The sequence below is a fragment of the Nannospalax galili genome, unplaced genomic scaffold (genome assembly GCF_000622305.1).
Source record: "Nannospalax galili isolate Female #2095 unplaced genomic scaffold, S.galili_v1.0 scaffold1539, whole genome shotgun sequence".
Lineage (NCBI taxonomy): Eukaryota > Metazoa > Chordata > Mammalia > Rodentia > Spalacidae > Nannospalax > Nannospalax galili.
This window is the reverse complement of record NW_008342288.1, coordinates 3426-29627: the sequence shown is the minus strand read 5'-3', so window position 1 is coordinate 29627 and position 26202 is coordinate 3426. Positions and strand designations below refer to the sequence as shown.

General features: G+C 38.7%; 1 pseudogene; it reads right to left on the bottom strand.

Moving 5' to 3' along the window:
* Positions 1-6301: 6301 nt before the first annotated feature.
* Positions 6302-24118, bottom strand: LOC103738196 (annotated as a pseudogene).
* Positions 24119-26202: the final 2084 nt, after the last annotated feature.

The following is a 26202-nucleotide window of genomic DNA, read 5'->3' as shown; positions in this document are numbered from 1 at the left end:
TCAGTGCTGCATGAGAGGGAGGGGATAAGGATATTTAAGCAAAGAACACCATGAGTCACCTCTCTCACCATTTTATGTGACTGTCGGGAAGTAACAGGATCTATGTTTGAGCGTGGAATTTCCAGTGCAGCCATAAGTGGGGGGGCACCCTTTTGTAAATAAATCCCCACCCTATTCTCTGTTAGCAAGCCCAGTAAACTCATTAGGCTTTTCAAAAAAAGAAAAAAGAAAATGAAAAGAAAAACAAGTTCAACTGAATATTTTTCCCACATGCACCATGTTTTTGGCATTCTATTCATATCAGTGCACCTAGATTTCCTCCTGTTTCTTCTATGAGATTTTAGTTTTGTGTTTTATACTTAGACCTATAGTTCCTATTTAATAAATATTTATGGATACTAAAAAATGAAAAATATCAGAAAAAGTGTATTCCTATTTACCTATAAAGAACAACTCAGATCATCTTCTGCAAAATGGAACTGGAGGTAAAAGAACTATGAGGGATGAGGAAGGGGAGTGGTTGGTGATGGGAAAGGGTAACAGATGGGGTGGATGAGATAAAAGTGTACTATGTACATGCAAAGAAATGTTGAAATAAAATTCCTTATGTATTACAATATTAACAATATGAAATTAAAGATATCCATCTGAATCTACGCATTTTTTAAAAATGTGAAACAGAGAAAATTCAGAAATAACAAAGAAAACCTTAAGTTTGAAATGTATATTTGTTCTGAGAAAAATAGGACAACACCCTCTACTGGAAATGTCCCTTTAGAAATTTCTGGAGCATACAAAGAAGTGATCTGGTAGAGGATGTTCCAGCCAGCCTCAGCCTCACTATTTATACAGAGACAGAAAAATAGCCACTAACTCAAATTTCAAATTGAAAATTAGTAGAACTTCAAGACAGGCATGATTTCCTGGAGTCTAAAGTAAGTAAACTTGGGCATTCCTGCACAGCTGGGTGAAACAACAGAGGTGTTTAAATATGTGGGGCAGGATGCTTTAGCCTGGTCTGGAATCCCCATCCTGAAGTCAGGCTCCTGACATCTCCCTTCTCTCTCTTGATCTAACCATTGCTGGGTCCCTTGCCAAGGTGCAGTCATATGCACATGGGTCTACCTAAAGCCTGAACTTTGTTGTCTGTATTTGGACCATCTCCTGATGTGTTTTATTACTTCAAGTTCAGACCTGCTTATTGAGAACAAAAGTTCACAATCTCACAATGGATCTTAAGGGACCACTGATCCAGGTCAAAGTCTGGACTATGTTCATCTGTCACTGTGGTAATGCTCTCTGATTCCCATTGTTCCAAGTTCCAAGTAGACCATCATAATTAAAGTATATCTGATAATCTAACCTGTAGAAGTAAAGTATATCTGATAAAGAACTGTTCTGTTTTACATCTGTAAACACATCCAGGGATATCCATCTGTGTTCTCGCTTCTCCACAAAGGTTCCATGTCACTGTGACTTAATGACATAGAACATGGAAAGAGGCTCTCTTTACACTATGACCCTGAGGTGTTATCTGTGCCAAGGAAAGGTTGGAGCCAGGTAATGGGTCCCACAATGTCAGTAATGCTGGGTGGTGGGATGGTCTAGAGACACTATCTGATGCTCTTGTAGATCTCTATCAACAAGCAGGAAATTAACTTCACATATAAGTGGTTTGTAAATAGGCACAAATACCCAAACCATTAGAAATGATGTCTGACAAAGGGAAACTACTTTATTTTGTTCTATACTAGACTTGAGGCTGAATGATTTAATCAATGTTTTCCTCTAAACTCTTAACCTGGAAGATAATATTTTTATTGGTTTGGTGTCATAAATCATGAGACATGACACTGTAAAAACTAACAAGAGACACATCTTCCTCCCTGTCATGACGTCCACTCTTCTTCACTCTCTCCATCTTCATGGAATATTTATTACTTTCTTCAAACCACATCTTATGGAAAGGAGAACTCTATACAGAATGAGTCTCCCTTACCCAAAATGCTGGAGGACAAAAGTTTGGATTTCAGACTTTTCTAGGGTTTACAAAATATTTTCATGTACAGGTCCTGTTGAGTGATGCAATCCAAACTTAAACTCAAGAGTTTATGTTTCAAATTCACTTTATACACACAGATTGAAGGTGTTTCATATAGCATTTTAGCACCTTTTCATTTTTCCTTCATCACCTGAGCTCAGGTGCAGAACACTCCCAAGGTATCAAGTCAGCAACCAGAGGGTCCAGATTAGGAGCATTCCGTATATTTAGACTGAGCACATCTAACCTATCCAATAACTGGATTTGAGACAACGTTCTATAGGGAGCATTTTTTAAGATTTTATTCTCAGATTTAAATATTTACATGCCAAATTCCTTGGCGTAGTTTTGTGTTAGTAAACATGTGACTTCAGCTCCCAATACTCCCCCCATTCCCAAAGAGTGTTTGACATTTCACTGTATGACTGCATTTAATTATGATGGTGACTGCATATGTCAGGTTCCTCCTTGTGATTTAAAAAAAATTTATTTATTGGGCTGGAGATGGCTCAGTAATTAAGAGCACGGACCACTCTTGCAGAGGACCCAGGTTCGATTCCCAGCACCTACATGGCAGCTAACAATGGTCCTAAACTCCAGTTCCAGGGGATCCAACACCCTCTTCTGACCTCCCCAAGCATTGCACAACACAGGTGCACGTACACTCACACAGACAATACACTCATACACATAAAAAATTTAAAAACTATATTTTATTAATTTATTTGTTACCTTTTCATGTGTATGAGTTTATTGACTGCGTCTGTGTGGGATCACCCATGTTGTGCTATATCCATGGAGGTCAGTAGAGGGCATCAGATCTACTGGAACTGGAGTTAAGGACTATTGTTGGCTGCCATGTGGGTGCTGGGAACTGAGTGTTGGGGCTTTGCAAGAGCAGCCAGGGCTCTTAACCATTGAGCCATCTCTCCAGCCCTGTGACTTATTTTTAATGTTCTTATTAATTGTTTTAGGGTTGCAAACAATGTGTTTTGATTATATTTAAATGTCTGTCCTCATGTCCACCCCACACTACTACCACCAAGCCTGACACCATGTCCTCTGGTAGTTCAGCTTTTGAATGGCCTGTGGAGTGTCATTTGTGATCCCCCAAATGTTCTCCAATGTGGACCTGTCCTTCAGACACTTGACAACTTGCTCAGCATCTTTCTTCATGTGTTCTCATTTGAAATTTTTTTAGTAAAGGTTTGCCCCCCAAATCCTTCTATTTTTATTTTTATCACTTTTCCACAGGACAATGAGATCAAAATAATTTCACGTCCTAAAATGTTTTGCTGAGGTATGAATATTTTTGCCAAAATAACCTTCATTCTTCTGTTAACTAATACTATGTTGTCAGGAACTGTAGTATGATGGAAAATGAGTAGTAAGTCTGGAGGAGTCCCAAATCAAGAATGCTGTTAGTCCTTTTTAAGAAAAGTTGAGGCAGTTTCATTGCCCTGTCGGCCATGTGGGAATGGAACAAATAAGTGTCTTTTTCATGTATCAGTGGACTCAGCAGTGATGGAATTTACCAATGACAGCATCTAGTACTTTCTGGTCTCTAGGTATCTGAGCATAACCCAGTCTACAGTCTACTGTTGTATCAGCCTCTATAGACTCTGTGTTCATTGTTCTTTTCCCAGAATTTTAGCTCCAGTTATCTACCTGTTTTGTTGTTGTTGTTGTTGTTTGTTTGTTTAACCAACTAACTGTTACATAAGCAAAAAGACCCATAAGTTTAACTGGTCAAGACTATAAAATCTCTATTCTATCTATTAGAAGACTCACCTTTCCACTTTCAGTGGTCAATCATCTGGTTATAGAACCACTCCTAGGAAGGCAGGTTCACCTTAAATTATTATAAATAGATGGGCAGAATACCAAGTGTGTTAATGAGATAGGGAATTTTTCTTGCCTCCTAACGTAGAACTTCTGAACCAGCCACAGTTGTGTGGTATGTAAGTCTTCTTGTTTTCCTGAATTCTTCAGAAAAGCATAATCTCTCCTTTTCTTCTTCAGGACTTACTTTCTAAACATGCTTTGAGCTGTCCCTTCCAGCTTTTACTTCTTTACTTTTTCTCTAAAGCCTCCTTATCCTGACCTCCATTCAGACACTGGATCTGCATGGCTTCATGACTTTCTTTCCTTCTCCCCACCATTCTCCTCAAGGCAGCCAAGATTGTCAGCTCCCCTGCCCTGAGGACTTTTCTTTAAAATTCTAATAAAATTGTAAAAGCTTTCATTTGGGTTCATTCTTAAATTCTTTTATGAATGGGACTAAGAACACTCTTTCTCCCCACTTCATATTGGTAACCATGAGGGGATCCCCCAAATTCTAGTAACTTGTTTTTTTGGTGGTCATGTAGAGTTTCAGGTGCACTGAAGCTCCTAAATGGGTGAACTGCCTTATCTATCTTGCAACCTTGCCTCAGAGCATTTAAACTGCTTGCCTCCTGGACCGGAAAAAAAAAAAATTAAAAGCCACTTCTTCCTGGGTGTGGTGGCACACACCTTTAATCTCAGCACAGAGGCAGGCAGATCTGTGTGAGTTCAAGGCCAGTCTGGTCTACATAGTGAGTTCCAATACAGCTGGGGCCATAGGGAGACTGTCTCAAAAGGACAAAAAAAAAAGAAAAAAGAAAAAAGAAAAAAAAAAAAACATTTCTTTCCTGAAATTTTTCTCAGGCAGAGGGGTTTGGAATTTGGACCCCAGGCCCTGCTGGGCACCAAGCAACCTGTGCTCAGACCATATGGTCCTGAGGCAGCTGCTTTTCTAACTAGATCTAAGTGTTTTAAATTTCAGTGTGTTTGGGGTCTGAAGAATTCCCTGAATTAACCACTCGGACACTGAGAGTCAGGAAAACTTAGCTGCTTTATTGAGACTGATTGGCCGGGGATGCAGGCAGGCTCGGGAGCTGCACTGTGACCCAGAGCTGTGGAAATGCAGGGCTTTTAAGCACAGAAACTGCAGAGCAGGGGATTTCTATAGAAACCATAAACAGAAAAAACAGGAAAGGATTTGAACAATCTAGAGCTGATTTCCAGAGCCTTAACCTATACAGCCATTGGCTAGCTTGCCTGGGGCAGAACGTTCTTCCTCTTCTGCCCCAGACTATTTCCATAGAAACCATAAACAGCTGTACCAGGAAAGGGTTTGAACAACCTAGGGGATTTCCAGAGTTAGGTGGGGGGCAGCTCTTTCTCAGAGGACAGAGAGGGGGTCTGAGAAGCACTCTCCTTCAAGTGCACATGGAAAGTCACAGGTGCAGCAAGACATGTGTTCTCAGAGAAACAACCCAATGATTTATGTGCTGGACATAGTACCCTGTTTCTTCTGCTGCCTTCTTGAGTTTCTTTTTCAGCATAACTTGTATTTAGGAATGAAGAGATCTGGAGAACTTTGCTTGGCGTTCCAAGCTGCAATGAGTGGTGAGAGACCATGGATTCCTTCACTTTGCTTTCCTATTTGGGGCCTATATAGCTGAAATGAATTTCTCCTGTTTTATCAAGTCTAACTTAACTGGGTGCTTTCTAAAAGTAAAAAAAGTACTGCTGTCCATATTTAATTTGTGCACTCATTTAAACCCCAGTGTTTGTATCCTGGTGGGGGATGGGCTTATTTTATCATGGAGCTTTGCTCACTAAGGTAACCATGTGCTTGGTTGCCATTACAGCTGGTGACCTCACCAAGAGAGAGGCAACCATGTGATCTGGTCTCCATCTTAGTTGATAACATCAGCAGTATGGGGACAGTCACATGTCTTGGTTGCCATCTTGGAGAGTAACCTTTTCAAAATGGCGGTAACCTGTGTGACCTTGCCACCATCTTAACTGAAACAACCACATGGTATAATTCAAAATGGCAATCCATGGGTTCAGTTGTGCCACAAAGTGTGTGGGGGGTAGATGGAAAGAGAAATAATCATTATTTTTAAATACATCCATGCTCATAAATTCGTATTACAATGACATTGCCATGTCATTTTCATTATATTTATCATAAAGTCTCAAATACATCATACAACCTGTAATAAAGAAATCATGCAAATTATTTGAGGCTAAGTCCCCAAGGGAAAGATCCATGGGAAAAACCAAAGTTGAAAGATTATCCTTGTGTTAGCCTTTGCTTATCATCAGCTGAAATAAGATGTGACAGTTTCTACTTTGAGGCCAAATAACATTTTTTCATACAATTTCTATATTACAACATTAAACATATTCTTTATTTATTGAAACAACATCAACTTATATGCAGCTTTAAAATTGTTTTAAAATGAATTCCATCCATTTTAGTCAAAATGTACATGAAAAGAATTAAAGAAATGGGATTCTTTAATGAGGAGAGTCCTGGCTTGGGGATTTACTTAGAGGCCTTGGTAAAGGGACGATGAACTCATAGGATCATCAGCTCAAGAAGCCTTGTGAGCACACTCCAAGGTGGCCTGACCCTCTCCCCATGTTGCCCCACCCAGTGAATTCCCCATTTCTTTGTCCTCGCTGTACAAAGCCTGACCAGTCCCTAGTGGTGGGGTCCCAGTCATGGTTGGCCTTACCTTTAAGGTGATTGGCTACAGTGGCACTCATGGAGCCTGGTGATTGGTACCTATTTCCTATAAAGCCTTCTGCACTTCCTAATAAACTTTAGATCTGTGTCACAGAACCTGGTCTCTGGTGTCTGCATGTCACCTGCCTGATGCCATTGCCTCATCCCCGATCCCCAAGGACCCCCGATATTGTAACACTTTAAATTAATAGACACACCATTTCCCAAGAGCAACACTAAAATTTTAATATATTCATAGAATAATACATAAATATACTTATAACTTTTTAATTTTTCTCATCTCTGTCTTCAGTTAGTTTTCACACAGAAATTGTGTTAATAAAACCCAACAACATCTATGAAAATATTTATTAGGAATTCAATGGACTTGCCATGTATTCATCCCATTAGTGATTAACAGAAAGTATGGTTCATTTCAAATATTCAGGTTTGGCTCTTTTGACTTAGCAGGAAGTACTCCTACTTTACACTGAAGTGCATTCTTAGTGCTACTCAATAAAAAAGAAAATCAACTTTGGATCTCATTCACGAATTTTGCCTCAGACATTAATTATTCATAGTACAATTATTATTAATGATGTCACTGATAATGTACTATAGACCCATCAGCTCTCATGCAGCAACTTTTGAAACAAACTGTCAAATAATTCTTTGAAAGCAAGACAGATTGAATTAATTTCCATATTGAATTAACAAATACTGTACAGTCTTCAGAAAGCTACAGTACTGGGAATATAACTACATTTCCTGAAGATATAATTCTATCTGCACATATATATATATACATTTTTGTGTAAATATAATACTTTATAATAATATCTAACATAATCGCTTTTATTTTATTGCCTCATAATATTCTGGCTGGGAATACAAGGTCTTGTTTTTATCATTACCTGCCACTTCAAAAAACCTAGGCTAATATACAATAGGATAGTATAATGTTAAAACCACAAATCTTATAAGATTCATTTTATTTTATTTAACATTTTTATCTTTTCCAGACAGGGTGTCTCTGTAGCCCCAGTTAGCCTGGAACTCACTATATAGACTAGGCTGGCCTCAAACACAGAGATCCACCTGCCTCTGTCTCCCAAGTGCTAGGATTAAAGGTGTGCACCACCACACCTGGCGTAAGATTAATTTTAAATTTCCTCTGATGTCTATTGTTTTTACCACATCAAATACTGAAAACACCTAAACATTCTTTTGATTATGGCAACTCCTTCATACTTTTGTGCTTTATTCACACTGTGTGTTCTTTGATAGTAAATAATGAGATGTTTCCTAAGACAGGAGCCATTTGTAAATGGTAGCTCACATTATCTTTTTTAGCTGTACATTTTCTCTACAATAAAGAACCTGTGATATTCAACAAGACAGGATGGAAAAGTAAAAGCTTGCTCACATTCTTTATGTTTCTCTGCCCCATATGAATTGCTTTTTATTGACTAAGAAATAAATTTTTAGTGCACATTTTGCAATTTTGTATTTAATTCTGAATTTTTCTTTAGTATATTGTGAAGTTTTGTAATATATAAATATAAATGTTCCAACATTTTCCTTACTCTGAAACATACGCCTTTAGTACAGATTCATTCTGTGCAATTGTAACCTGTCTCTGTAGTATGAATTTTTAGTAATTTTACCATTTGATATATGGTTAAAGGAATTGCCAAATAACTTGTATTTGTAGGGTCTACCTTTATTAAGCATTTTTTGATGTTCTTTAAGGATTGAAATGTGAGTAAAGGAATTCTCACCCCCTTCCCATTTGTAGGGTTTCTCTCCAGTATGATGAATTCTCTGATGAAATCTTAAATTTGACATAAAACTAAAGGACTTGTCACATGCTTCACACTTGTAGGATTTCTCCCCAGTATGTCTTCGCTGATGTAATCGAAAACTTAAAATCCAAGTAAAGGACTTGTCACATTCTTCACATCTGTAGGGTTTTTCTCCAGTATGAATTCTGTAATGATTCTTAAGTGATGAGCTTGCAGCAAAAGACCTGCCACAGTTTTCACATTTACAGGGTTTCTCTCCAGTATGTCTTTGCTGATGTAATCGAAAACTTAACATCCAAGTAAAGGACCTATCACATTCTTCACATTTGTAGGGTTTTTCTCCAGTATGAATTCTGTAATGTGTCCTAAGTTTTGAGCTCTCAGTAAAGGACTTGTTACAATCTTCACATCTGTAGGGCTTTTCTCCAGTATGAATTCTGTAATGACTTTTAAGTGTTGAGCGTGCAGTAAAGGACCTGTCACATTTTTCACATTTATAGGGTTTCTCTCCAGTATGAATATTTTTATGATTTCTAAGATATGAGGCCTTGGAAAAGCACTTGTCACATTCTTGACATTTGTAGGGTTTCTCTCCAGTATGAATATTTTTATGACTTCTAAGATTCGAGGCTTTGGTAAAGAAAGCTCTTGTCACATTCTTCACATTTGTAGGGTGTCTCTCCAGTATGCATTGCCTCATGTAGTCTAAGTTTTGACATTTGAGTAAAGCACTTGTCACCTTCTTTACATTTATAAGGGTTCTCTCTAGTATGAATTCTGTAATGTGTCCTAAGTTTTGAGTTATCAGAAAAGGACTTGTCACATTCTTCACACCTGTAGGGTTTCTCTCTAGTATGAATACTTTTATGACGTCTAAGGCATGAGGCCACGGTAAATCACTTGTCACATTCTTCACATCTGTAATAAAGCACTTGTCACCTTCTTTACATTTATAAGGGTTCTCTCTAGTATGAATTCTGTAATGTGTCCTAAGTTTTGAGTTATCAGAAAAGGACTTGTCACATTCTTCACACCTGTAGGGTTTCTCTCTAGTATGAATACTTTTATGACGTCTAAGGCATGAGGCCACGGTAAAGCACTTGTCACATTCTTCACATCTGTAAGGTTTTTCTCCAGTATGAATTCTGTAATGACTCTTAAGTGTTGAGCGCACAGTAAAGGACCTGTCACATTTTTCACATTTGTAGGGTTTCTCTCCAGTATGAATATTTTTATGACTTCTAAGATTTGAGGCCATTGTAAAGCACTTGTCACATTCTTCACATTTGTAGCATTTCTCTGCATTGTAAACTCTCTGCTGTCTTTTAAGAGTTGAGTTCTCCTGGAAAAACAAAAAGAAGAGTGCATTTCAATATGGAGAATAAGGCTGAGGTGATCACACATAAAGAGATATATAAAGTACATGTAATAAGCATGAATAAAATTTCCAACAACACTGACAAGCATTCAAGTGAACTAAACTAAAAATCTATAAAGTAAAAGGGAGTTGAAATCAAAACTAAAGTGAGAAAATTGATTCATAATATTTATAAAAATAAATGTTTATGAAAAATAGAGAAATAAATGGATATATAATCACAAGAGACTCTTTTAGAAAGCACAAATAAATACTGACAGAATCTACCTTTTAGGTCATAAGCAACATGCAAGTAATACTAAGTAAAAAGTCAATACTTAATCCAGTTGGGGAAAATACCAACTCATTACAAAGGCAGAAAATTTACGATAATATCAGGTCTCTTGTCAACAAAGACCAGAGGCAGAACAGCATAAAATAATATAAAGCTGCATTTAACCTGCTGAAAGTGAACATATTAACTAAAATTGAAAAGGCAGAAAAGGTATCTCTTCAGATTGATGGAGGAAGAAGTGCATTTGAAGAAATGCACCAATTCATGGCAAGCCAGCCATCACTTCAGAATTTATGGAAGCAAACAGGATACACAGAGGAGAAAGACATTCTCATTCATGGGAATGGAAGTCAGAATACAACTGGAAAGAGTAATTGATGAATGTGCCATGTCCCAGAAGGAACCCACAATTAGCAACACAGAAAACAAAGACCAATATTAATCCTAATAAAAAAGGGGCTAGCTATCAATGATTTCAAAAGCCAGAACACCAGCAAAATCCTTTCTTAATCCCCTTGTACTTTGCATCTGGCATTGCTGTGTTACTCCCTTGCACATCACAGAAGAAATGAAAGTTCTACCACCAAGATACTTTTACATCCATGTTTGTGCTGCACTGGTAAGAAGAGAAAGAAACTTAAGTGCTGAGAATAAGTGACTATTGCATCCTCAGCCCTACATGGAACATCCACGTCAACTGCCCACCCACGGTTCAGGGACCATCTTCACAGAGGGGCCAGAAAGAATGTTAGAACTTAATGATGGGGAAAAGTTCTATAAAGAGCTGACATCTGGACATGATGTGGTCATTGCACTCATGAACTATGCAACTACGGTTCCTTCCACAAGATCAAGTCAAGAAGAGCAGTCAACATTCTGAGTCAGCTATAACTGGACTAGGTCAAAAACAAAGAATCAAAAAGACAACAAAAGAAAAACAATAGAGAAAATGAACTTGGAGGGACACATGTTACAGGCACATGGGTATGTGGCATGGGGCAATTTGTGATGCATAGAGGGGATGTTCACTTGTATGCAAATTTAAAAGTATAAAGAAATTCTACATACAAAACCATTATTCAATTAATTTATAAAAAGTAAGATAACTTGTATTATGTTAATTATGTGAATTTCCTTGACCAGAAAGACAGGTGTTAGATATATTATCTGATAAAACTAATCCTAGATTTAATTTTCATATATATGTGTGGAGGCACAGTTCATAACAGTAGAAACTTGAAAGATGAAAATTACATCCCAAACAGGAGAAAAAATAAAGAATAACAGGAAAAAAGCTATGTGAAATGGAAGCATGAAATTGTGTATTAGGAGGACAAAAGTGACTGTGAGGGAGGACAAGGAAGAGGGAGGGCAGTGAGAGAAGTGGATCAAAAACAGAAAATATATAGGAACATGCAATACAGAAATTCCTGAGTTTTAAACTGATTTTAAAAGTGAATATATTAGGGTCCTATGATCAAGTCCTGGTGGGTATCAAGAGCAGGGGCAATGGTCAGTATTATTTGAGGGACTATAGGAACCCATTTCAATAGCTTCTAAAAAACAAATGCATTACTGGCAATGGTCTTTTTCTTTTCTAACCTATGGTTTCTAGTAGGGGCAATGTGCACCTGTTATGAAATGTATGTGACTATACATTAAGAAGCTTCTATAGTGGAAAGGTTACTTAACTCTCTTAATACTCCCTCCTCTGTCATGCCCTCCTCTTCCACATCCCCAATGAACCCATTGTATGCTATTATTCCCCTTCCTCTCTGTATATCATTGCATTCTGTCTCACTTCCCATGAAGCTCCCACATCCGTCCATGGCTGCTTATCAGTTTTCTGACCTCTCTGTTTTTCCAGTTGAAACATGTATACCTAGCAATTCAATGCTACCAACCACCTATGAAGAGAAAATGAAACGTTTCTTTCTGGGTCTGGGATACCCCACTCAGGAAGATTATTTCCCCTTCCACCACATGTGATTTTCATAATTTTGTTTTCTGTAATAGCTGAATGATATGCCATCGTGTAAACATCCCAAGTTTTCATTACATATTCATAAGTAAATGAAAATCTGGGTTGTATAAAGGGCAGCAATGAACATGGAAGAACAGGTGACTTTGCTGTATGTAGAGAGTCTTTGGGGTATATACTAATGAGTTGTATGGCTGGGTCATATGGAAGATTGACTTCTATCTTTTTTGAGGAAACTCCACACTGATTTCAATTTTGGCTGCACCAGTTCACATTCCCATGAAAGGTGGAAAAGAGTCAACTTTTCGCATCCTTGAAAACGTTTGTCAGTAGTTTGTTCTTTAGATATTAGCCACAGTTAGTGGGATAATAAGAAATCTCAAAATGGTTTTAACTTGGATTTCCCTTATGACTACTGATGTAAAACATTTTTAAAGAAGTTCTTAGGCACTTGCCTTTCATTCTTGGCAATCTTTCTGCACAGATTCTGGCCCCATTTTTAATTGGATTGTATGTTTTTTGATATTTAATATTTTGAGTTGGTTGTGTATTATAGACACTAGCCCTCTGTTACCACCAGAAATTGATGACAAGATCCTGCTGCTGACAACACTCAAGAGGCATAGAAGAAAAAAATTTCTATATAAAAATCAAGCTGTACTGACTTCAAACTTCATCTCTACTGTCTAACCATTATTGTGTTGGAAGATGCTTTGTAAACTACAAAAAGAGGAAATTACTCATCAACCTTATCCAGCTGTGAATTCTGTGAGCTCCAACAACAACTGGCCTGGAATGCTATGTGCTTTGGTGCAACAGTGACACTAATATTATGGGAGTAATGAACCATATTCTAATTGGATTTAAGATCTCCATCATAAGGTGGAACCCATATCTGACATGGATATAAGGCTTAGGGGTCATAGGAGAGTGTCTAATACTATTATTCAACTAAATATATATAGTATTATCCAGGTATGGTGGTGCATGCCTTTAATCCCAGAACACAGGAGGCATAGGCAGGCAGTTTTCTGTGAGTTCAAGGCCAGCCTTTGTCTGCATAGCAAGTTCCACATCAGCTCAGGCTACAAGGAGACCCTGTCTCAAAATGACCAAAAAATTTTTAATTAATTAAGTAAATATATATAGTAGTAAACTGACTCCTAATGAGTTATTGTTATACAAACAGATTAATGCATCTCTCAACTCTTAACAGTGAAGCTTCCTTATGCAGCACTTGGTGATTCACACAAAGGCCCACAATTGGTTGATTTGCAGATATTTAGACTCCATAGTACCTATTCCTGAGTAAGATACATACATCAAAATTCTATCTTATAAGCATTGGGGATCGCTGCAGAAGAATAGATGGAAATATCGGAAGAGCAGTGATGGTGGAATAACACAAGGAAATAGAGATTACAGACAGCTGGGAAGTTACTCATATGAACTCACACCAATGGTGACAGCATGCACAGTCCCACAAAAGCTCAAGTCAGACAAACTCCTAGCATAGACATGAGGAAATAGGTAAGAAATCCCAAGCCTACCCGAGGAAGTAGTGGCCACCACAGGCTACTGGGAGGGAGAGAAAGAGCCTCTTTGAAGGATGGGATTATTCATACCTTAACCAGACTCCAGTGGATGAACACATATATACATATATATATGGAGAGAGAAACAGAGGGAGAGAGAGAGTGAGAATACAAAGTTGGGTAGAGATAGTAAAGCAGGTGCAGATAGGGGAGAGTTTCTAAATATGATCAATATGTACTATATGAATTATTCGGTTCAATAAAAAAATAAAAAAAGTTGAACCCATAGAATACTAATCACATGAGTAGAATATTTCCTATATGGTGAAGAGATAAACTCTTCCATGTGCATAAGATTGTCAAATAATATATAAATGTTATATTTTTAAAATAAAAACAGTGAATATGTGGAATCATCTACTATAGCTGCTCAGAAGTGGGGCATGAGAGAAAATATGGTGTTTAAAAATACTTTAGTGGTAAAATTAAAAAATATACATATAATAAATCCACAAGTTCTTATGTGAATGATACATGCAATGATGTAGAGTGAAAAACTTTCCAAGATGTATTGAATGATGGAAACCTGAGAGATGGGCCAATGTTGAAAGGGAGGAGTCATGTGGGACACATACAGTGGCCTATCAGTTCCCAGTCTTTTTCTTCTAACCTTTCTGATAGCATCTCTCGCCCCAACTGGTCCAGAACTATCTATGTAGGTAGACCAGGCTGGCCTCGATCTCACAGAGATCCACCTGCCTCAGCCTCCCTGGTGCTGGGAAGAAAGGCATACACCACCAGAGCAGCCAATTCCTAGTCTTAACAGCAACTCTCATTCAATGATTGTATAGCCTTTTAGAACTGATTGGTTGGTAAAATTAATATCACTGTAATCACATATATGGAAATTTTTCTAAAAGAGAAATTTTTTTTAAAAAAATAGACATTTGCGCATGACTTTAATCCCAGCACTTGGGAGGCAGAGTCAGGCGGATCTCTGAGTTCAAGGCTAGACTGGTCTATTCAGTGAGTTCCAGGACAGCTGGGGCTACAGGGAGACCCTGTCTCAAAATGACCAAAAAAAAAACATTTTAAGTTAAACAGAAAAAAAACTTCAATTTAAAGAAAATCCTACGACTTTACTATTACACTTGAGGGCTTGAAATGGTTGAAAACATTTGAACAAATGGGTTTCTTTTTCCCTTCTGCAAACACTATTTCCCTACAGGGTGAATATGAGGAAAGAATAGAATATTTTGAATGTCATCATTAGTCATTGCATACAGAGTGATGGACTGACAGGACTGATTGACTCAGCACCATAAAGAAAGTCAGGAGGGAGCTGGAGAGATGAGTCGGTGGTTGACACAAGGAGCATGTGAGCAGCATGAGAAAGCATCATCCCAAAGAAGCCTAGACTGACTCACACACTACAGGAGGATGTGCAGCTTCCCACACTCAGAGAACACTCTCAGGATGGACTGTGCAATACAGTAAGTCTCAAATATTATACAAGACCAGGATTTCTCCATCTCTCTTCTCCCCAATCTGGGACGCAGACATCAACAGTAGGAAGAAAACAGAGGAATCCACAAATGCCGTGTGAAAGTCACACATACTAAACACATTCGAATCTAACATAGGAAGGGAATACAGAACTTAATCCTAAGCAAATATTCTAAGTGAGTCTCATCAAAGGCTTATAGCCATTTTTGGGAGAAATGCGTTAGTTAAAACAATAGAAATGACAAGGACTCAGAAGGGCACAAATATTTTCAAAGCAGGAACAAAACGAAAGACACAAAATTTACTAATTTCAAAATATGTAAAAACTTCATTTAATAGAAATTAATATATATCAAAGAATGCATGAAATTGTGGGGGATATAGAGGCAGTGCAGGTGGGGGAGGGGTGTAACACGATTAAATTCTTTAATGAAGTGCACAAAAATTAAAAAAAATATTGAAAAATGTCAAAAGAGAAAAATATCAGCCATTATCTTGCATACTAGTAATTTCCACATAATTTATGTGCAATAAAAGAAGTCATTTGACATTTACTACAGGACAAATCTTGATGAAATTGTCATAAATTAAATTACCAGAATCTCTTCCTAATGTAACACACTATGGCAAAACCATGTTCTTTACTTAGGTTCTCTCACCTGGCCCCTCCTTCATCCACTCACACCTACCTGGTTGGCTACAGTCTCCCCTCTCTTCACATTCCAGGGCTCTTTGCTTTGCTCCAGACAGGAGACCAGAACAGGCTTAAACACAGCAAGACCTGTGTATGAGAAAGAGGCACATGATGCTTCCTGGACTCTTCAGAAAGTACCAGATTTCTAACACAGTACTGTACTCCACTGATAACATAGAGAAAAACAAATGACTCTCTAAATAATTTCTCAATTACTATTTTAGGACTCTTTAGAATACACAGGAATTTTTTCTGCTTTCATATGCTGAGTTCTGTCACTGATTCACAATGCAGTTATGGAAATGGAATTTTAATATGCTGGCTACTTGGGCTGGAGAGATGGCTCAGTGGTTAAGAACACTGGTTGTTCTTGCAGAAGACCTGGGTTTGAATTCCAGCACCTACATGGCAGCTAACAACTGTCCATAATTCCAGTTCCAAGGCATCCGACAGCCTCTTTTATCCTCTGCAGGCATTGTATTACACGAGTGCACTTAACTACATGGAGGCAATACACGCATAAACATAAAATAACAATAATAAATTTAAAAATATTAATAAAAAAGATTCTGGCTATGGTATCATGTACTAATGGGAGGCTGAAATTAACACCAAAAATAATGAAGATGGATAATATTTCTAACAACTGAAAATGGAAAGAAATGATAAAATGTGCTGTTCATGATACCCAGGCATTCCCAATGCACTAATTATGAAAGAATCCAAAACTAACATTTTTACAAAGTACACTGCTGTCAAAGGATGCAGAACAGTAAAAAAATCTCAAAGAAAAATCTCCTCACCTACAGACACCAGGTTTCTGGAGTTCTCCAACATCACCTCCCTGTACAAAGCCCTCTGAGCAGAGTCTAGGCATTCCCACTCCTCCTGGGAGAAGTCAAAGGACACATCCTTGAATGTCAATGGATCCTAAAACGAAAAATGACAACTTGACCATGTACCCATGAACAAGGTACTGGACCCATGGGGAAAAAAAAGATAATTAGTAAAGAAGTTGTAGAGTAAGAGAGGAACAATCTGAATTATTCAAAAGGATATGCCTCTGACTCCTGAGTGCTGGGATTAAAGGTATGTACCTGCACCCACTAAAATGAAATTTCTTATGTAATAACCTGTTATAATCTACTCCCTAAGTCTATGCAAAATAGAACAGCATCAGATCCTCCAAATTTCTGTGTAGATTATGATTCTAAGGAGTGTAGCACATAAATTAAGCCCTCAACACAGGAATAAAATTTCCCTCCTGTATTTGTAGCACACAAGATCAGTTGAGAATATTTATCCGATGTAGAGTCACACTGATTTATGTGTGCTTCACAAACTAGAGTGTTTATAACGATGCACTGTAGTCTTAGCTAAAATTTGATTTTGAGTTAACACTTTCCTAACAGGCTTTGTGGTGAGGCCAGTGACCCAGGTATGAAAGACACTTTTTTTCTAGCAGCACAGAGCAGATCATGGCGGAAAAATAAAGGAGTTTAAATGAATAGTGCCACAGTCAGTGTGCTCTCTCCCTCAACAGCAAGAACAGACACGGTCTTGTGAAGTAGGTCCTAGAACCTGCGTGTAATGAAGACATTATGGAAATATTAGAGCATAAAATATTATAACAATATTTTTATACTAGCTTCATTTTTATCTTCATTTATTTACTTAAAATTTACCTAGAAGGAACACACTGGCCAACTTATGCACACCACAATAAGAGGATTTGAGAACTGGGCTCCTCACTGCAGAGAGTAATGAAAACATGAAGACAAGATCCAACACCGAACAATGTTGATGCCGCATACACAAATGCCTCCAAAATCAGACAGCTACACGTGTGTAACATTAGATGAAGGAAGCTCTTTTCTGAGGTTCAAAGAACCAGTCGTGGAGGCCGTGCTGTGACTGAGTGTGAAGTAGAAATACCAAAATCAGACAGCTACACGTGTGTAACATTAGATGAAGGAAGCTCTTTTCTGATGTTCAAAGAAACTGTCGTGGAGGCCGTGCTGTGACTGAGTGTGAAGAGGAAATACCCACAGAGAGAACGAGGCCGGCTTCAGAATCTCCACCTGGAAAACTGAGTATTTAGCAAACAAACAAGAAAGGTTTCTTTTCCAAAGAAAGGAAGAAAACTACAGTGATGAAAGGAGAGATTCTGCAGTAAATGTCATGATTCGTGTGCTTCACTCTGTGAACTACCAGGAGAAAACTTATTTCTAATAAATGAAAAACAATGTCAAAATATGGGATTTGGTGCGGAGCAGCTCAACCAAGGGAATCAACTACCAGGAGACAAAAGAATACAAGTGTCAACAAACCCAGCAGCACATTCCATCAGCCCTGTGATGTGGGTGGGATTAAAATGATAAGCAAAGTAAAACAATATCTGAATAAAAAAAGAAAAAAAATCAGTTTTATGTACAGTTCAAACAATGTGAGGCATACCAGGACCCAAGTCCATTCTTCCTAGGAACTGAAGACTGGCATGTTTCAGTTTTCACCTACCACAACAGAAATATTTTTGAGATGGGTTGGTCATGAATTCATTGAATTAGTCTGGAAAAAACAAGCACTGGAGGACAGAATGGAGAGGTGGCTATGCTACATCGGTGATATATATGTAAAGTGTTGATATTGACTGGGCATGGTGGCCCGATTTTTAGTCCTAAGACTCCAAAGGCATAGGCATGCTGATCTCTGTGGGATCCAGGCCAGCCTGGTCTACATAGCAAGTATTTGGGCCAGAAGAGTTTACAAGGGTAAAATGGGAAATATATATTATCCATTCTACTTCAACTAGCTCAAATATTTCTATCTAACTATCCTGATGTGTTTTTGTTTATTCTGTCTTTGAGACTGGGTCTCCCTGTAGCCCCAGCTGGCCTCAGACTCATGAAGATCCCCCTGCCTCTGTCTCCCAACTGCTGGGATTAAAGGCTCCACAACACTCAGTTTTAATGGCAAATATTTTCAGTAATAAAGTGTATGGGGTCCAGGCCCTTGGGTGTATTTACCTGAAAAGAAGCCATCTCTCTTCTCCTTCTGTGAGTTTCCTTTCCAGGAAATCTTACATAAACAGTCTTCTCTCTCTTTCAAGAAACTTCTTTTCAGTTCACTGAAGATCCACTTCACCTGCCAACATAGCAAGAGGAAGAAGTGCCTTAGAAACCAAAACATGTCGTTCTCACTGTCTCCTGTCAGTAGGTATGCAGGAAGAAAGAGCTCAACATGGAGACCCCATAGAAGTTTCTGCCTTCCTGCCTTCCAGTGACCACTCTGCCAGCAAGATCAAGAATTCCTACCACATCATGGGAATGTAGCTCCCTCACCTCCTTACGTAAACAAGGCAGAGTAACATGGTTTTCATCCTTTGAAATAGAGGCCAAACTAAACTTTCCTTCAGAAGCACTGGCAGTTGACCCCCAGCCTCACTGTCTTCTGCCTGTGACTGTTAATGAAACAGCACTGATGCTTCTACTTAGCGTCACAGAATCTTTGGGGGAGGCACAAGTCAGAGTTTTGCTTTTAAAGGCTAAACTTCAGGAGTAGTTCATTGTGACTTTTAAAAGTCCATTCTTGTGGCTGGAGAGATGGATCAGAGGTCAAGAATACTGGCTGCTCTTGCAAAGACCTGGGATGGGTTTGCAGCTCCCACATGGTGCTAACAACTGTACTTAACACCTGTTCCAGGGGTTCCCACATTGGCTTATGGCCTCCATAGACATGGCTCACATAATTGCACTTACATCCATGCAAGCAAAACACTCTTGCACATAAAATAAATAACTTTTAATAAAAATGCAATCTTTATTGTGATGACATGGTATGGTACATATTTATGAGGTGTCTCTGATATTTTGTTAGACATTTACTTTGGAGATTGATCTAGTCATTCATTAATATATACACATGTAAATTTTTATTTATTTTTTTTGTCTTTTGGAGACAAGGTGTCCCTACAGCCTCATCTGGCCTGGAACTCATTGTGTAGACCAGGCCTACCTAGAACTCACAGAGATCCACCTGCCTCTGCCTCCCAAGTGCTGTGATTAAAGGTGTGTGCCACCACACCCGGCTCCACATATAAGACTTTAAATGCAAGTTGGAGAATTTTATTCACTTTGTTGTGACATAGAACAGTAGAACTTAGTTAATCCATGAAGCCATGACACTGTGCCTGTTATTTACCCCACATTCTCCCCATTCACTGCAAACTGCTATTGTACCTTCAACATCAATCATCTATCTTTTCTTTTTCTATTTCTCTTATGGCTGAGATCATGTAGTGCTTGTGCTTCAACTTTCTTTACCAGATTCAGTGTCCACCAGATCAATCCTGTTTTCAAGCATGAGAAGATTCTGCTCTTTCCTATCATGGAATTGTGGTATATTCTTTAGAAATATCACACTTCATTAACTTTTTCATGTGTTAAATGGCATTTAAGTAGATTCTCTAGTTTTCAAGCAGGAATGCCATAATTAGGGAATGCACATATCTCTATGTCATACTGAATTCATTTCCTTTGGGTATCTATGTAGGATTTGGTGGTAGAATCCATACTTCAGAGAGAACACCTGTGCCTAGCTTTTTGGCACCTGTTTTACTTCACTTAATACAGCCATTTGTAGTTTCATTCATTTTCCTGTAAATTCCTTGATTTCCTTTTCCTTTACCACTGAGTAAAACGCCACGGCATAAAGGTACCAAATTTATACGATCTATTTATAGGCTAAGGGACATTTACGTTGTGCATCCAAAATTCAAAGAAAGTAGAATAGAAACTCTTCGATTAAACTCTGGCTTATCATGTACTTAAATGAGACATTAAGTGTGTCTCTTCTGATTAACTGGGAAGGCTTTGGTTGAAATTCAGAATCTCACATTTCTGAAATTTCAGAGGCAATATTTAAGGAGCGGTTACTTTATAATAATTAGGCTTATAAAGCAATTTTCAGTCTCAAAACTATGCTGTGACATTTTTTCCAGTATATACATTTTAATATGAAAATTCATGAAGTTGTTGTTGGGGTCCTCTGTTATGCAAGTAGAAGTCTCTTCACGTCCGGATAGCTCACGAGCTCGGAAACCATGTGCTGCAGATTCCTTTCATAGTAGAGTGCCTTCCTGGCATCCTCCCTGACTCTTCTTTTAAAGTGCTCGCCACAAATACATGCCCTCCGGCACAGGAGCTACCAGGTTTTTAATCAGGCGTTATCTGATAGCCTGATAGAAGCCCACCGCCCTATGTAAATGAGGCATCCTAAAAGTACCTATCAGCTAAGGCTTCTTCTGCTGTCTCTACACTATAAATAGTCCTAGTTTTACCCCAATAAAGTTGGAGCTGGAGCTGAGATCTGAGCTGAGTCACTTGTCTTGAGCTGTAACACTAAATCCTGTGATCCAGTCTCCCCGGGGGGGCGCTATTCCTCCGTCACCAACTCACAGACACCCTGGCTTTCGCCGTTCCTCGTACGCTTCCCGTGTGGTCCAAGTGTCCAGTGGACCTCACATCCTGAGGAAGGTATATGGGAGAAATAGGGACGGGATCGACTGAGTAGACCTCAGTAGCGGAGGAGCTTTCACTGCCCAGGAGTGCGCACTGGGACCCTGAGAGCCCAACGCGTGCTCGCCTATAGTTGTAATTGTGTTAAATTAAGTCAATTTGAAAAATGTACATAGGGAACAGAATATGACCTTTCACCTCCTAAATACATACAGATCTTCTCTGTCAAAAATTAATATTAACGAACTGGTAGATGGCTTATAGATTAAGAGCAATGCCTGCTGTTGCAGAGGGCCTGGGCACCCACATTGGAGCTAACAACTATAACTATGGTTACAGGGGAACTGACCTCAGTGTGCACTGCACAGCATGGGCACATTTGCATACATGCAAGCAATACACTCAACATATAAAATAAAAATAATAAATCATTTTTAAAAATTAATATTAAAAAGGGGAAACTATTTTGTAATTTTGCATTTTAATTTATGCACGTCTGACTCCATGTCTCACAAATGTACTTTCTAATAAGTAATGATAACCTTTTTCCACACTAATAATTGTGCAGAGATGTGTCCCACAGGACCACCTGCCTCTTGAGTGTGTTTCAGGACATCACCATCATCCCCAAGATCCCAGATAGTCACAGCTTAATGCACAAGACACCAAGTGCTCTAGCACCTTTGTATGCCTGTGCTGGGTGGTTCATGATTTGAGTATTTATAAAGTACCTGGATGTCTAACACAGTAATGCGTTCAACAGATAAGGAGAGAACACAACAGGGAATTCTACCAATGACTCTCTGATTGGAATATTCTGTCAGAACACTGATACTTACAGAGATTCTTCAGATTGCATATCTAGTGTTCCACCTTTAACTACAGCTCAGCCCAAACTCCAGGTTGGAAATAGAACTTTATGATTGGTGTGACAATATTATACGCTATAAAGTTTCTGAATTTGCTGGGCATGGTGGCACATGCCTTTAGTCCCAGCACTTGGGAGTCAAAGTCTCTGTGAGTTCCAGGCAGCCTGGTCTACATGGCGAGTTCCATGCCAGCTGGGGGCTACAGGGAGACACTGTCTCAAAAAAACAAAAACCAAAAAAAAAAAATTATCATGGAATCAAAAGGAAAGAAGCATAACTACTCCCAAAGGACAAACATGAGAACAAACAAATTTACATTATAGTGCTCTTTTCTCCTCTGAGAATTTCACTTTATGAGATGTGAGACTCATTCACAAAAAGTGAACACACACATAGTAGTTCCCCAAGGAACTCTGAATATGAGTAAGAAATTCTGTTAGAAAAATATTCTCACCAACAAAAACAAGAGAGGTGTAATTCTCCACCATCAGGTCTCTGTGCAAAGCCCTCTAAGCAGGATCTAGACATTCCTCTCCTCCTGTTAGAAGGCCACAGTCATATCACTGAATGTAAACACACGCTGAAATGAACAATAACAGTTTGACCATCTGTCCACAGGTTGCTTTTCTTGAATCGAGGAGACCAAAGAGATTGAGAGGCATTTTCTGATGTAGAGAGGATCATAGTATCCTGAAGATGATTTTGGACATTGTCATATTCTCTATTGTGTCTTGTAACTGTGGAGATACCACTACAGGATATCCTCATATTCAGCATATGTACTATCCTTTTATGGACTGTAGAATCTAAATTTAAGATTGTAACATAAAAATACATTTTAATGCTGGATTCATATCATATATGTTTCAATGGAAAATTAATGGTGAATTGAAAGTTTACTTACTGTTAATGCTTTCAATTATAACTGTGAATGTCCGCTAAAATATAGGTTCTGATTCAACACAATCTAGAATCATTCCTTCTGTGACGAATTCTAACAAGCTCTCTAGAGATGGAAAGTCCTAAAGCTGTGTCCTAAAGCCACTCCCTTAGATACAGAAAAGTAGAACGTGAAAGTCGGTGTACTGAATGTATTAGGAAATTAAGAATAAATTAAGATGGATATTAAGAGTGACTTTGAAATGAAACTAGAAACTAGGAACTTCTGAGTCGAGAAGTCACTCTTAATATCCATCTTAATTTATTCCTAATTTCCTAATACATTCAGTACAGTCAGTAAATTCAGGGATGAATTTACACTGGAAGAGCTTTGTTTTTTCACAACGGCAAAGAGAGGAACCTCTGACTTGAAGTATTTCCTGTACACTTGAGATCACTCTGCCATATTTTCCCATATCAGGGAATTAACTGAAGTAATATACTTAATTATTTTTATAAGAATATTTTGGAAATCATAAAATTGCTGATAAAAATCAGGACTCGTCTTAGTTCAAATGGTCTTAAATTTAGCTGAATGCAATAACCTTTAATCATCTAAATCTAAGAGGATGCACAGCCAACATATCCAAACATCTACAACTGAACTTTGAGACCTGCGCTCCTTGCTGTAGATAAGCAAGAACAAAGTTTAAATCCCGGGTGAGTTTCGCAGACCTGTCTCTGCTCCGAGCCCCCAACTCTGACTGCAGAGGGTCCCGGCCACTCCGATCACATGACCAGGAGTCTTTCCCGCAGCCACAGGTTCCATCCACACTCTCCTCCCACCTGCCGGTCCCGCCCAGATCCCCAGATCCGCTGGGCACCAACCGCTCCCGGCGGTTCCTATGAGCAGGTGAACTTTCGCATCCAGCTGAGACTCCGGCCGGATCCGCCTGCCGCCTGTACAAGCGCCACCCTGCACTCCGGATGGAGTGCTCCCTAGGTCTGAGTAGAGTTTTCGGGGTCCTGAGACCACAGCGTCCCGCCTTACCTTGACGCATAGCTCCCTCTGCTCTGGCCCCGCCCACTCTGGCCCAGGTTGTACCTGGAAATGGATGTTTCAGGAAGTGTCACAGGAAGCCCATTGCTGACTAACCAGTCTGATTCTTCCTGCAGCGTCCATCAGTCACCAGGAGAGGGCTGTCTTGCCGTTTTCCTAACTCAAGCTTGCTGTCCAGAAATCAATGTTAGAAGTACTTTTAGGTAAAGCATAGAAAATTCATATTCAAAAACGCACAGGAAAAGAATATGCAGGAATTTTAGGATAGCATTAAAGGCCAAACTTACAAATTATGAACAGAGAAGAAAGAGAACTCCAGGACAAAGGAATGAATAATATTTTAAAATCAATCACTCAAGAATGTCTCCCAAATCTACAAAGTTATCCAGCCACTTACAAGAAGTCAACAGAACATCAAACAGAGAGGACCAGAAAAGAAACTCTCCACAGCACATCATAGTGATAACACTAAGACACAGACTAAACAAAGATACTGAAAGTTGCTGGAGAGAAGGCCAAGACCCACATAAAGGCAGACCCATCACAATAACAGCAGATGCTTCAATGGAAACTTTTAAAGCCACAAGGGCTTGGAAAGATTTTTATTTCACAATTTCCAACGCTGACTGTCACACTTCACAAAACTACTGTAAGACAAGTAACAAGTTTTCATGAAATACACTAAAGGAATATATGACCACTAAGTCTGCTCTACAGGAGATACTGGAAGGAATACTAGGGACAGAATACAGGGATAAAAACCTGCAGATGTCACAGGCAAATAAGAATGCCAACACTCTTCCTCAAAATCAACCAAATCAACCAAAAAGAGGAGTTAATACACATTATCTCTATTAATATGTAATATTAATGGTCACAAATCCTTGCAATATAAGGACACAGAGTAGCAGATTGGATTAGGAAAAAGAATCCATCTTCTTGCTGCCTCAAAGAAACATGTGTTCCCAGCAAAAAGAGGATAAAGGGATGGAAAAAGTACTATGCCATGGAACTAGGAAACAAGCAGGCTTATCTCCAAATAACACAGACACAAAAAAAAAAAGATTTGAGGGGACTGGAGAGATGGCTCAGTGGTTAAGAACACTGTTCTTGCAGAAGACCGGGGTTCGAATCCCAGCACCTACATGGCAGCTAACAACTGTCTGTAACTCCAGTTCCAGAGGATCTGACAGCCTCTTCTGTCCTTCGCAGGCATTACACGACACAGGTGCACTTATCTACATGCAGGCAATACACACACACATAAAAAATTAAAAAAAAATAGATTTGAAACTGAATTTAGCAGAAGAGACAAACAATGTCACTTCATCCTCATTAAGAGAACAATTAATCAAGAGGACTCCACACTTCTAAATATGTACATACTAGACTCTCTCCAGTTTATAAAAACAAATAGTACTAGATGAAAAACCACAGATTAACCCCAATGCATTAATAGTGGGAGATTTCAATACTCCACTATCACCAAGGGACAGGTCATCTGAACAAAAATTGAACAGAGAAACATTGGAGTTGGATGAATCCATAAATCAAATGCATCAAACAGACATCTACAGAGCATTACCCTCAAACACAGGAGGATACAAATTCTTCTCAGCAGTCCATGAAACCTTTTATTTATTTATTTTTTTTTTGCTGCTTCAAGTATTCTCTCTTGTTCTGTACATTTAGTGTTTTTACTATGATATGCCGTGGGGAGTTTGTTATCTGGTCCTGTCTATTTGGTGTTCTATGTGCTGCTTGTATTTCTATGGGCATGTCTTTCTTTAAGTTTGGGAAATTTTCTTCCACAATTCTGTTGAAGATCTGGTCCATGCCATTGTCTTGGGATTCTTCTCCTTCCTGTATGCCTATGATTCACAGGTTTGGTCTTTTTATGGTATCACCCAATTCCTGCATATTCCTTTCTTGAGATTTCTTAAATTTTTCATAGTCTTTGCTTGAGTGGTCCAGTTCGTCCACTTTATCTTCCAGTCTTGATACTGTGTTTTCCATTTCATTCATCCTATTGGTGAGCCTTTCTCCTGTCGTTTCTAATTGGCTTACCGAGTGTTTCACATCCTTCTTCATTTCAGCCTGAGTAGTCTTCAATATTTC